This window comes from Phascolarctos cinereus, unplaced genomic scaffold, assembly GCF_003287225.1.
Source record: "Phascolarctos cinereus isolate Bilbo 61053 unplaced genomic scaffold, phaCin_HiC Scaffold_4;HRSCAF=312, whole genome shotgun sequence".
Classification (NCBI taxonomy): Eukaryota; Metazoa; Chordata; class Mammalia; order Diprotodontia; family Phascolarctidae; genus Phascolarctos; species Phascolarctos cinereus.
Genome location: NW_027555847.1, coordinates 542719096 through 542729841, shown reverse-complemented (window position 1 = coordinate 542729841; position 10746 = coordinate 542719096). Strand labels below are relative to the sequence as shown.

Sequence of the window (10746 nt, the reverse complement as noted above, 5' to 3'; positions counted from 1 at the left end):
TCTCACACTGACCCTTTCAGGACTGAGATAGGTTGGGTATTGAATACTTGATTAAAAAGGGGGAAGGATAACTTGTGTGGGTATCTAAATGTGGAAGAGATTATAAGCAAACAGACATCAAGAGTAAATGAAATCGTAACATGACCACTTACAAAATAGCACACCTAACACTTTGCCTATCCTCTATAAAGAAAGTAAGTTATTTCTATGGGGAACATGGTGTCCTATCCAATTCACTGCTGTCTAAAGACCTGCCATGTTTTCAGCCTTATGTACCAACATCAGGTGTCAAACAGTGCTCTGGGAAGGAGCTGGCCTGCTCTTCCATCTCTCATCTAGCTCCTCTGGATGGTATTCATTAAATGGATTTTCCTCCAAATGACATGACAGAACCTTGACATAAAATATATGGATGCCTGATGGAAGTTATTCATTCTTTACTGGTTCAATGCACATCCTTTCAGGGATGGTTTTAATTCACACTAGTTCCCAAAGTATAACAAACAACACAGCTACATCTCAGAAACAGACTCGAATGTGTACAAAACACCAAAGAGAAGTTGCAGCATTTGAAAGGGCTGCATCAGAGTCACTTACCTTGTGTCTATACATAGAAATTGAAGAGGACATCCTGGGCAATTTTTCATAGAATTCAATATGCGGCAGGAACATTTTCCCTTGAAATTAAGATGAAAGAGACTTGACTTTAATTTTGCAAATAATTGCCTCAAATCCTCACTTCTCTAAAGTATACAAAGTTTTATTCTCAAGATAAAAAGCAAGCTGGAAGATATACTCTAAGTTTTATCAATTGGGATAAGTAAGAAATATAAGCAATTATTAGTGACATATCATAGGAAAATAGTGGTGCATCATAGGAAACTATAAAAGTTTAAAATGAAGTATTATACAAATCCATAAAGTAAAAGTACAGACACTATTATTTCATCAGTGCAAGGAACTAGAAGGAACCACTGATGCAAAATGGCAACATGTTACTAAATTGCAATTTTACAGAATTGCATGTTACTAAATTGCAATCTATAGGGATTGGGAAGTTCCTTGACAGCTGATAGATATGTACAACATCACAGAGATAAAACCTGAACCCAGGACTTTCTGGATCCAATTTTAGAAGTTTGCAACCTGGATTGTTACACTGTAAACAAAATTCCTACTGGGTTTCTTGAAACAACTATTGAAGGGATGTTCTATTACCATGAAGTAAAATGTTACTTTGATACTTCAGAGATGAGTGATTTTGTTGGTTTGAGTATTATTTCCAATGATATAAGTGGCAATCCATCCATGCCTTAGTTTTTGTGCGTTGCTGAGGCTGAATAATCATTACAATATCACACCATAACAAATCATCACAGTAATTATCATCACACATCTCCTCAAACTCTTCTAAGCCAATCCTTACATGAAAGACTTATACTCTGCTAACTCAGCCTGTACTAGAAACTTCTTCTGATGTGTAGGACTTTCCTCAGCTTTTGTTCCATTGCCTTTTGCAATCTGAGGTGATTTTCCTCCCAGAATGAATCACAGGACAAGAATATTATTGGAGGATAAAAGATATAAGTGAAATATTCAGAAAAACTTGTAAATCCCTGATTCCACAGAAGAAAAAAAAAATCTATGCTGCAATGTGAAGATCACGAATACCTATATTTGGAAAGAGTTATCTTTTGGTTACTTTTTATTATTCTGATTAATAATAGATTGGGATTATTATGTTTATTCCTGAATTTAATTTCTCAAAGGACTTTTTTGAGGTAGAACTTACATATTTTCCATTGCAGGGATAATTTTTGTCTTAGTAGTAATAAAAATCCTTTCATTTCAATAAAATGATGTTCATATACATTCAGCTCTATATGAAGGAGAAATATAATTAAAAAGATAGTCTCATAAACTGATGGACTGTGGAGGTGATGCACAGGGAGGCTGGCAGAGAAAGGAAGGCAAGGGAAGAAAAGAAGAAAGGAAAAGAAAAGAAGCAGAAAAAAAGAGAAGAGAGAAGGAAAATAAAGGAAAAGGGGGAGAAAAGGAGGGAAGGAAAGCAATCATAGAAAAGAAAAATTGATGGAAAGATTAAGAATATTTAAAATGTTCAAGAACTACTCTCCTACTTTGAAAGGGAGTGGAGTTGAATCTAGAATCTCATGACCTCTGCTAGGTCCTACAAAGTTTAGAAAGGCTTTGAGTATAGGATCAGCTACTACATTTTAATTTAAAATTTTAAGTTTAAATTTTAATTCTTACTTGGAACTGGTTTTCTACTGAACTATTTTAATGACAATTTAGTGTGCCTGTTTTCTGAGAACCAGCTTTGTAAAGTTCAAAGACTCATTAACATGGTGATGAATTTTTTGGTCATACCAGTTCTCAAAGACCATCTGCTTATACTAAAGGGGTTGCAATCTGTGTCAGTTGAAGGAGTACCCACACACTGATGAAAGCCTAGATAATTTTACATAGATTCATATGAATCAGGTCATAAGAAAAATAAGGATGTAGGTTTCTAGTCAAGCTGATGCTGAAACAGACCTTAAAGCTATGGAATAAGAAATTTCTGTTCATTTTTGTAAAAAAAAAATGAAGATTTTTCATAGAATTAAAATAACACAAAGAGTTCACATTTCTTCTAATTCAGGGAATAATATGAACTGAGCATATAATTTACCAATCTTTCTTTTGCCTCTCATATTCATCCAAAAGAGCATAATGCGCAACTATAATTTACATATTTACAAAATTATAATTTGTGTGCTCTGAGAATGCTAGCTTGTACATTTTTTCTACAACTTGAAAAAGATAATCTCAAAAAGCCCTTCAAATAGTTACTTTCCTGCTTATGGAGGATGAGAAATGATTTAGGAGTTTGGAAGTTTGAAAAATGATGACTTCATTGATTTTGATACCTGTCTAATTCCTTGGTGAAGAAAGACTAGTAAAACATTCTTGTAGGCTGAACAGTTTTTGCTCATCTTTGAAACAAAATGTATTGATATTGTTGCACCTGAGGTATCTTCTCAAGTAATGATAAGTGCAGGTTCCCTACTCAGCAGGGTGAAATGGAGACAGCTGTAGCAAAATAAACGGTATATGAATGCTAAATAAAATTGCTGAATTAAGTTGTTGGATTACAGTTCTTTAACGCAGAATGGCAGTGATCTTCTGGAGGAAATTTTTTTTACCCTAAAGTATTTGTGTGTGTGTTTGTGTATACAGTAGATCACTTTTATAAATGTGGATATATGGATATGTATGTAGATAAGTGTTTATATATTTACATACACACATATAAAGCTTTGCATCTAAATAACAAGCACAAAATATTTTCAAATTAAAAAAAGAAAGTGATATTAGTGATTTAAGGTATATTTTCGTATCAAAATATTTTCTCTATACAATGTTTTACCGGAAAATTAAACATTATTATATTCATGTGAAGATAAGCCAAGCAAATGTGACCAGGAGCAACCCAGGGTCCTATATTTGCTCCTTGATTGAATAATGATTGGAACTAAATCATAGGTATGTTAAGCATTTAAACTGGAAATTGACAGATATGGATCTTAAAACACACGTGTCTGCTCAGGTCAAAACTCTAATTTTAAATCTTATTAGCAGCAAAGGATGTATTTTCTATATTCCTCTAATCTAGTTTACAATATCAACAGTAAGAAATTATTAGTCCATTCACCATGTATACGTGCATGACATCTAAATCTATAAACAAATAGTCTTCATTACAAATAAGATTTAACGTTGTTAGCTTTCTCGGGACAAAGTTGGGATTAACCAGTTTTAAGTTTTGTTGCTTAATGTTGATATTCAGAATGTCAACATCACATGAAGGATCGGTGATATGATTAGCACAGGGAATGTCTAGTATAGGAATTCCAACTACAAAAGGAGACTGCCAATGATATATGTCTTATCTCCAAAATCTTAGGGAGTTTCTTGAGGCACATTGAAGTTAAATTAATTTCCCAGGGTTACACACCTACGGTCAGAGATAGGTTGGGAATATAAGTTTTCTTGACTGAAAGCTATATATCCTATCCACTCTCATTGCACTGTTTCAACATGTGAGAATTAATTATATTATACTTCAGGGATTCTTTTATCACTATATATGGTGTTCCCTACTTATCTAATTTACGTAGGCAAATGAGCACAAAAACACACCATAATGTCCTAATACAAAACACTCCTACCTGGCCATAATTCCTTTGTGTGTGGTGTCTTCCTCATCAGAATGCAAATTTCTTGAGAGAAGGAACTGTCTTTCTGTATTTGTATCCCCAACATTTAACACAGAGTTTGGTGCCTAGTAGACACTTAATGAATGCCTTTTCTTTCATTCATTCATTAAGTCATGTACAGTTCAAGAGATATATACCTCAGAGTTTGTGATGGTGTTCCCACTGGCCAGTACCATGACATATACAATTGGTGATTTACTGCGTTATACTAAATTTTGAGATCTCTTCATGCCAGTCACATTTAATTTTTCTTTTTTTCCCCATTATTTTCCTTAAGTACCTTGGCCTTTTATTTTTCCAGATGAATGTTATTATTTTGTCTCATTTTTGTCTCTTGGTAGTTTGACATGACACTAAATGTGTAAATAATTTTATTAATATCACATTTTTATTACACTAGCATGGCCTAACCATGAACAATAAATACCTGCCTGATTACATGTATATTTCCACTTCTGTAAAGAGCATTTTGTAGTTGTATTCACTTAAACCCTGAGTTCATTGTTTCTTCCTTTGCATGCTTATGGCTGTGGGTATAGTTCATACCATTTTCAACTCATTTTAGAATCACTTAATCTCTTCTCAAGTTGGTTTCCTTGCTGCTGACATTTATTCCTTCTAATGTATTATATATGCTACTTACAGATTAATCTTTCTAACATACTAATTTGATTATACACACCCTCCTACTTTAAAGTCTTAAATTATTTCACACTTGCTACATATATATCCAAACCTCTTAGCATAGCATTCAAGGCTCTATGCTCTAGCCCTTTGCAACTTTTGAGTTAAATTCTCCATGAATTTCTAGAATTGTCTAGTAATTGGTGATGAGGCTGTAGGCACTTAAGCTAGGTCAGTCATTATATAAATAAAATCCACCCTTGAATCATCCTTGAATTATACTTTTCTACCTAGATGGTAGGACATGTAAGAACTTTTACTTCACTAGCACTAGAATTAGGAAGGGTTAGGAAGAGCTTCCTGTAAAAGATGAGATTTTAGTTGGTGCTTAAAGGAAGCCAGGGAAGGCACTAGGTAGATTTGAGGAGGGAGAGCATTCCAAACATGGGTGACAGTCAGAGAAATGCCCTGAGCCAAGAGATGAAGTGTCTTGGTAGTAAAATATGAGGCCAGTGTCACTTGATCTAAGAGGATGTGTCAGGGAGTAAAGATAGGAGTGGTCAAAGTTATGAAGGGCTTTGAACTCCAGGCAATTTTGTATTTGATCCCAAAGGTAATAGGGAGTCACTGGAGTTTATTGAAAAAGGGGTGACATGGTCAGACCAGCACTTCAGGAAAAACCACTAAATAGAGATGGCTAAATAGAGGATATATTGGAGTATGGAAAGATTAGAGGCAGTAAGACTCAATAAAAGGATATTGCAATAATCCAGGAGTAAAGTGATAAGGTCCTTGTTGGCAGCATCAGAGGAGAGAAGGGGGCATATAGGTATAGATAACAGATTGGATATGAGATGTAAGAGATAGTTAGGAGTCAAGGATGACACCTAGGTTGTGAGCCCGAGGGACTGGGAGAATGGTGTTTCCCTCAACAGTAATAAGAATGTTAGGAGGATGGAGGGTTTAGGGGAAATATATTAAGTTCAAGTTTGGACATATGGAATATAACATGGACATCCATTTCATGATGTCTGAAAGGCAGACCAAAATTTAAAGGAAAAATTAAATGCATTACAGGGAGTAATAAACAATGAAACTACAATAGTGAGGCACCCCAATATTCCCCTTTCATAATAAGAGAAATTTAAGCAAAAATAAATGAGAAAAAATAAGGACTTTATTAGTATTTTAGAAAAATTTGATACTATAGACCTCTGGAAATCATTGCTTAGAAATAGAAAAGAGTGCACTTATTTCTCATTAGTGCAAGGCACTTTTATAAAAATTTGGCATTTGTTAAGGCATCAGAATCTCACTGATGAATAAAAAAAAAGCAGAAATATTAACTCCTCCATAGGCTACAATACAATACAATAATAATCAATAAATGTCCACTGATGAAATGATTAAAATAAATTGATGAATAAATAACATAACTATAATGAATGAGTAGGTTAAAAAAAAACAAATTTCAGGAACAATTCATCATTTCATTAACAGTAATAACAACCAAAAGAGGAGATACCAAAATATTTGGAATCCAGTGAAAGCCGTCCTTAGGAAGGAATATATATTTCTAAACATTTTCATCAACCAAAAGAAAAAAAAAACATGAAATTAGGTATGCAGTTAAAAAATAACACCAACAAATTTAAAAATCTTAAATTAAATGCCAAAATGGAAATCCTGAAAATCCAAGAAGAGAGGAACTAACTGAAAAGAAAATGTTTTAGGTAACACATAAATCTAAGGGGGTGTTTTTGTTTGTTTGGTTTGTTTGTTTTTAATAAACCAATGGTGTGGCAGCTAGGTAGTACAAAGATAGAGCACCAGCACTGAAGTCAGACAGACTGAGTTCAAATCTAGCCTCAGACATTTATTAGCTGTGTGGCAAGTCACTTAACCCAAAATCCCTCCATTTTTAAATAGCTAATTTAATTTAAAAAAAATAAGACAAAATCTGACTATAAATTTGAAAAATTTAAAAAGTCAATTTTCAACAAATTAAGAAGAAATAAAAGTTAGAAACTGTTTTGCCCAATTATTCGTCCATAAAATTAACAACCTAAATTGAGATTAGCAATTTTGTGTTTCCACAAGAAGTGAAAGATTTATTTGAAATGAAGACAAACCTGATTATAAGAGGAGAACAATAATTGCAGAAACAGAAAGTTCACAAACTCTGGCAGGAAGCAATAGAAAAAGTAATTTTATTTCAAATAACTACAGAAAGTATAAAATACTTGAGAGTCTACCTCACAAAATGCACAAGGAATTACACAAATGTAGCCATAAAATTATGTTTATGGAAATAGAAACAGACCTAAATAATTGGAGAAACATTAGTTATTCATAAGTCAATTAAGCAAATATAATAAAAATGATCATAGTATCAACAACAATTGATTTATTCAGTGTCATACGAATGAAACTTCCAAAGAATTATTTTGTAGAACTAGAATAAAGAGTAAAATTCAGCTGGAGGAACAAAAAGTAAAGAATGTCAAGAGAAATAATGGAAATAAAGATAATGTCTTATTAGCATCATATCTCAAACCATACTACAAAGTAGTAATCATCAAAACAATTTGGTACTAGTTAAGAAGTAGAGAATTTAAGTAATGGAATAGATACAATACACAGTGAATGAGCACAGTCGCTTAATATTTGGTAAAATTTCACTTCTCAACAAAGTACTGGGAAAATTTGAAAGCAGTCTGGTAGATCAACATCATAATCCCATAACAAGATAGGCTCCAAAAGGGTACAATATTTAAATATAAAGAGTGATATAATAAAGAAAGTAGAGAAGCAAGGAGGAAATTACCTGTCACATATATGGCTATATACAGTAAGACTTCAGGATAGAATGTATCACAGAGAGAAAAAAAATGGATAATTTTTATTATGTAAAACTTTAATACAAACAAAACTAAATGCAGCTAAAATTAGAAAATAATTTACCTGGGGGTAAAAATCTTTGTAGGCAGTTTCTTTTATGAATGTATAGTTTCTAAGATATATAGGGAACTGACTCAAATATATAAGAATAAGATTCATTCCACAATTGATAAATGGTCAAAGGATATTTATAACAGTTTCCTAATGAAGAAAACCAAGTGGTCAATTGTCATATTAAACAAAATTGCTGTAAAACTAATAATACAATTAAATATGTTATATATAATTATACAATGTATTTATATATAATCACATGTATTACATAATGTATGATTATATAATATATTAAAATGATACATATTAAAATAATAATTTAAATGCTAATAATGAATGAAATGCAAATCAGAGCACCTATGAGGTTCTACCTCTTATTCATCATATCACAAAGTTGAGAATAATGGATGACAAATGATAGAAAGTCTGTGGGAAAACTGTTATATGAATGTACCATTGGTACAGCTGCAAATAGGTATGGCTATTCAAGAAAACGACTTAAAATCATACAAAATGGTACTAAATTGTATATACCCTTTGGCCAAAGGATACCAAATAAACATCATAAAAAGAAGAATGGACCCAGTATTTATAAGATCATTATGTAGAAGGAATTTTTGTTGTAACAAAGATCTGGAATGTAAGAGGCTGCCCATCAATTGGGAAATAGATCAACGTGTTATGGTATATTTATGTAATGAATTCTTTTGTGCTACAAGAAATGATGAAGGGGACAGGTTCAGAAAAAAAACTAGGCAGACTTGTATGAATTAATAAGAACATAGTGAGCAGGACAAGGATAATGATTTTTCACTATAGCAGCAACATTGTAAAGACAGACAACTTTGAAAGACTTAGGAACTCAGATCAACCCAATGAGTTCTAGTGCAATGCTCTTTCCATCAAACTTAACAGCTGCTCTATTCTGACCAGACTCCATACGCTGAAAGATTCTTCATCCTTCTAAAGAGTTCACCAATGATTGTGTTTAGAATCATACCTTTTTAGTTGTCTTAATCACTTCTGATTCTTCTTCACCTTCTCTCTCTTTCTTTTTACCAAAATGTAATCAGAAATGATCTTTAAGAAAAGAACATTTTATGATAGTATTATAACATAGGTGACAATAAAAGGTTTTGTACTTATGGAAGGCTTAATGACATTGGATAAGGGAGAAACATTGAAAGCATGAAGTAGAAAGATTCCTCAAAAAGCAATGATATCAACACTGTTTCTTAAACTAATGCTTTTATTTCCCTCTGAAATAATTTTGCCATTCTGTCTATTTTTAGTAATTTTTAAACATCTATAATTTATACTGTTTTAAATTTAGTACATTTGTTGCTTCAATACAATATGCCCAAAGTATCTATGACGATACATGGACATGTAATTTCTATAATGATAGGTTTTTTTTCAGCATTTCTAAAGTCTTTAAATCTATAATATGTAACATGGGGTATATCTTAGTTACTTACTTTTCACAAGTCATGTAAATCAGATTTAATTTTCTGTTCTGTCAATGTATGGTTTGTAGTTCATCAACATAGAAAAACTTAGAGTGGGGGGAGTGAGACTGCTCTGGGGCTCCATGTGGATGGTGGGCTAGAGTACTCAGGACTAGCAGGACAGGGTGCGGGGCTGCGGGTTGGGGATGTACACCATGGTGGAGTCACAGCAACTTTGGGTGCAGGAGGTGCATTGTGGTGAAAGGGCTGGAGCAGGAGAATATGCACAAAATGCAAGGTACCATGTTGAGGTGCAGTGCCAGCTGCTGTGAAGATACCAAGGTCTCCATGCAGCAGGTTCATCAGTACATTGAATGCTGCCGTGCTCTGTTGGTCCAGGCACAGGCCCTTGTGACCAGTGAACTGGAGAAATTCTGGACTGCCTGGCTTGATACACCATGCACTGCAATGACAAAGCCAAAGACTTGATGGATGCTGACAGCAAGGAGCAGCAGGTGAAGAGGGAGCTAGAGTGCTGTGTGACCAAATGTGTTGATGATCACTTGCACCTCATCCCCACCATGACCAAGAAGATGAAGGATTTCCTGGCATTTATTGCAAAAGAGAGTACTTGTCAGTAGTCATCTGGGGTGGGAGACTGGGTCTACTTATAAAAAAGTAAGGAAATTTTTACCTTCCAGTGAAAATTTAAGAATGAAGAAATTGAGGCGGGTAGCAAGTTTAAGAATATGGGAATTTTGCATCTGCCTCTGATCTGTGTTGGTTCCATTATGTTTTAGCCCATTGGTGAAGAAATAGAAGAAACGGGTGCTCAGATTTGGATTGGAAGTAGCGTGGAGGGCTAATAGTACCCAGGCCCATCCCTTTAATGAGGGTGACTCCTATTCTATCTGTGTGGAGCCCTTAATGGCTTTCAGCTAGGTCAGAGGTATTCCATTCCTAGAAGCTGGTTTTATAGATATTAGCAGCTCTCCTCCCCAACCTACCTCCCATCTAGTATGAATTCCTGAGGAAGCTTCCCATTGGCTTGCTGGAACATCACCTGGTCTGGGCTGCCCTCCTCTTTTACCTATGTGAGACAAACCTTTCCTGCAGTCCTTCTAAGTTACCTTGGGCTGAAAAATTGCTTCACTTTCTCTTTTTGTGGTTTCTGTCACTGCAGAATTCATTTAGAGGCTTGATTTATTTTTATTAATTTATTTTGATTTATCAACAATCACTTCCATATGCTTTTGAGCTTAAATTGCCCCCCCCTTCCTCCCCACCACCCTTCCCAAGAGGGTGCACAATCTGATATAGGCTATACATATACATTAATATTAAACGTATTTTCACATTAGTGATGCTGTAAATAAAAATTAGAACCAATAGGAGGAACCACCAGAAAGAGGAAACAAAACTCAACAGAAGAGAAAAAA

General features: G+C 34.0%; 1 pseudogene; it reads left to right on the top strand.

Moving 5' to 3' along the window:
* The first annotated feature begins 9522 nt into the window (after positions 1-9522).
* Positions 9523-9948, top strand: LOC110208775 (protein FAM136A pseudogene; annotated as a pseudogene).
* Positions 9949-10746: the final 798 nt, after the last annotated feature.